The sequence below is a fragment of the Lynx canadensis genome, chromosome E2 (genome assembly GCF_007474595.2).
Source record: "Lynx canadensis isolate LIC74 chromosome E2, mLynCan4.pri.v2, whole genome shotgun sequence".
Taxonomy (NCBI): domain Eukaryota; kingdom Metazoa; phylum Chordata; class Mammalia; order Carnivora; family Felidae; genus Lynx; species Lynx canadensis.
Genome location: NC_044317.1, coordinates 13,965,003 through 13,968,457, shown reverse-complemented (window position 1 = coordinate 13,968,457; position 3,455 = coordinate 13,965,003). Strand labels below are relative to the sequence as shown.

The 3,455-nt window shown below is 51.3% G+C and overlaps 1 non-coding gene across 1 annotated transcript; it reads right to left on the bottom strand.

The window, feature by feature from the left end:
- Positions 1 to 1,233: 1,233 nt before the first annotated feature.
- Positions 1,234 to 1,306, bottom strand: TRNAM-CAU. The gene has a single exon. It is a non-coding gene; the product is annotated as a tRNA-Met (tRNA).
- Between the last annotated feature and the right edge of the window lie 2,149 nt (positions 1,307 to 3,455).

The window sequence follows — 3,455 nt, the reverse complement described above, 5'->3', positions numbered from 1 at the left end:
TCTTGTACACACGAAATCAAAACAAGCTGATATTACATTAATGTTAGGCCACATGTAGTCTAAAATGAAAAGCAATACTAGTGATAAAGATGAACACTTCGTAAGTGTTCAATTCGGGTTTGATTCACAAGGAAGATACAAGAATTCTATGCTTTATGCATTTGTTAATGTAGCCTCAAAGTATATACAAATGACAAAATCGAAAATAACCAATAGTTCAAACATACAAAAATATAACAAGAATTAAAAAAAGAATATAGAAGATTTACGTGATTAGAAAATTTAGTACAATGCACACAACCAGTACAGAATACTTCCCCCAAATATTCAAAATGCATTTACAAAACGACCATACATTGAGCTATTTAATTCTTACAGAATATATTCTATGACCCAGGCTCCTGGCTAGTTCAGTTGGTAGAGCAAGTGACTCTTGATCTCTGGGTGGTGAGTTCAAGCCTCTCAGTGGGTAAAAACTTACTTTAAAAAGAAATATATATATCATATTATATATATCCTACATCCACAATGCAACCAATTAAGATAGAAATGAATAATAAAACTAGAAATCTCCCTATTTTGGAAAATAAATATACTTCTAAATAATAACTAGAGATTAAATCACAAAGTAACTGGAAGCTACTGTAAACCGAATAATCAAAAATTGAAGTCTTCAGCTAGAGCCTTGGGTGGAGCTTGGCGTCGCCTGGGCTATCAGTGCCACGCCCCACCTTTCGGTCCCGGGCCACGTGGAAGGACGGGCGCTGACTACCCAGGTTGCTCCGCTCTCGAAAGCCTGGTCTGGAATAGAGCGAGGGTACAGTCTCTGGATACAGCCTCAAAAGAAGGTGCAGACACAGCTTTGCTCCGAGTAGAGGAAGCTGGGGAGAAAAGGGAGATCGGAAGTGGTCCAGGAGATTGTTTTTCACAGATGTTGTAAAAGACAGTGCACCGCTCGGCACCGCCTTGTCCATTTCCCCCCAGTCGCGCCAACACGGCGTGTTCTTTTTTCACAGGTTTTTATTCTTGGCTCGAGAGGGTGGCCGAGGTCCTTCCTCTTGCCTGCGGCTTTCTCGTTTAGCGAAGCTGGGGGAATCTGTGTGCCGAGCCAGGATTTAGTTCCGCCGGGGCAGGACGCTGCTTTACGGAGGGCATCCCCCTACCTGTGGTGCTTCTAAGCATCCTTCGTTAGTTTTAATGCAGACGCCGCGTTGGAGCACAGTAAAATAACCGTGCCCTCTCTGAGGCTCGAACTCAGGACCTTCAGATTATGAGACTGACGCGCTGCCCACTGCGCCAAGAGGGCCGCTGGAAGGAAGGGCTTCTTTACCACTGAAGGGAAGTGCCTACGGCCCCTTCCGCCGCCCGAGCTGCTTCCGCGCGTCCATCTCTGCCTGCAGAGACCCGGGAGTCCCCGCCGCGGGTCCCAGGCCGCCGGCACATGCAGATACGCGGGGATATTTGGGGGAACATGGGGAAGGAGGGTCGCTTCTCAGGGAGAGGAGCGGTCTTGTCAGACGGAACGCGCCCCGGGCCCCGGCAGCCCTACGCGGACCCGGCCCCGGGCAGCCGCGCTCCCGACAGGTGCACAGCCTCCGAGGATGACCCTTCCGGCGCGCTCGGGCACTTAGAGGGCGAGCGCCTGGCTCCGGCGGAGGGCAGGTGAGAGGGGCTGCCCGAGCCGATGCCTTCAATCCTGACAGCGACGAGCTGGCAAGTGGGCGGGCGGACCTGAGGCTCGCTGTGCTGACTGGTGGGAACTGAGGCTGGATGGGCTGGAACCGGCTGCGGGTGGGCGGCAGGAGGCGCCCCTGAGCCAGGGGTGGGTAAGGCCCTGGTAGCAGGCGGGCGAGGACAGAACGGGATGAGGAGAGTGGGCCTGAGAGCCGTTAGGGGCGTGAGGTCTCCAGGCCCAGGTCCTGGAATAGGGGTGGGAGTGAGGTAGGGGAAACGAGAGAAGATTCCAGAAAACTCTTGAGAGATGAATTCAGTAGGAAAACACAGGGAAGAAATTATGGTTACCTTGGACTTGCCAGTTTATTGGATTCTGTATTTTTGTATCCTCAACAATAATTTACTCCCTCATTAAAAGGGGCATCTCGTCTTGAAGGGCAGAAGAGAGGCATCATTTCCCCTGACCAGGGTTTCACGTTTCATTGTGATAAAACTGCTGGGTGGATGGATGGGTGGGTGGGCAGAACATACAACCATTTCTAAGAAGGCCTTCCTTCCTTATTCTCCCCCGCCCTTCTTCTTTATTCCTGCAGGGAAATTTCTGCTGCGGAAGGACTCATCATGCATCCCATTTACCCAGCGATTATTATGGGGTAAGAGCATTGTGTTAACTTGTCAACTTTTTGGTTCTCCAGCTCTTGTGGAATTCTTGCTTTCGCCAGAGTAATAAATAATATGTTTTCATATCTGGTAGGACTTGCCTCTTCCTCCTCTTTGCGCCTTTAAGGGTTTGGTGCTCGGTTGGAAACAGGTTTCAGGCTGTCTCTGGTACCACAGTTCACACTGATTCCTTCTTACTGCCCGGATTTCCTAGGGCACGAAGTGCCTGTAGCACATCCTGTGGTTTGAGGTTGTTTTCAGCTGTTTCCTATGTGTTAGTCCTGCCTCCTCCTTTGACTGGGTGTTCTGCCATCCAGGGACAGGATCTGAGCCAACCCTAAGTACCCCACATTCAGAAGGATGGTTTGGGGGGACACTGCGCCCCACCCCAAGCCACCTTCTCTACCATCTGCCGCCCAGACTCCAAGCTGGAGGGAGAGTGTGCATTGAGCAAACAGCAGTGCACGGACAGTCAACGGCTTGGCTTTGGTTTTCTCTCAGCCTCTACCCAACTTTGACTTTGTGGCTTCCCCTCCCTTTCATCCTGGGTGGCACAAATTCTGCCCCAAGAATTGGAGGTGGAGACTTGGCTGCAGGACATGCAGCCCCCCCCCCCCCAGCTGGAGGGGTTCTCAGGCGCTGTCAGAGCTGTGAAACCCGAGCTCCCGCTGTGCAGAGGGCAGGACACGGTTTGTTCCAGGAATCTCTCTAAACACATTTTGCAGGGCGTCCTGTTACTCAATCTTGAGTGGTTCCTCACTGCCCATTAGGGGAAATAGCCATCGGGGCCCTGCAGTGATAAGGCTGACCCTCAGCCTCCCAGCCAGACCAGACAGACTGTCCTGCAGAACCATCCAGGGCCTTCCTGCCTTCCTCCCTTTCTGTGTGCTCATCCTAATCTTCCTGGGCTCCTCCTGCACAGCGGCCTGGAACTAGCAGAGATGTTTCTCTCTCTCTCTGTCACTTCTTCCCAACCTTTGCTCTTTCCTTCAGGCGATTTCTCTTTCTTTGGGAGCAGAGGTTGGTTTGAAAATTTTCTGGGTCCTCTGCAGCAAGTACAGAAGAACTAGTTTTAGCTTATTGACAGGGCCTAAGAGGAGAGGGCCTGAGAGGAGAGGCAG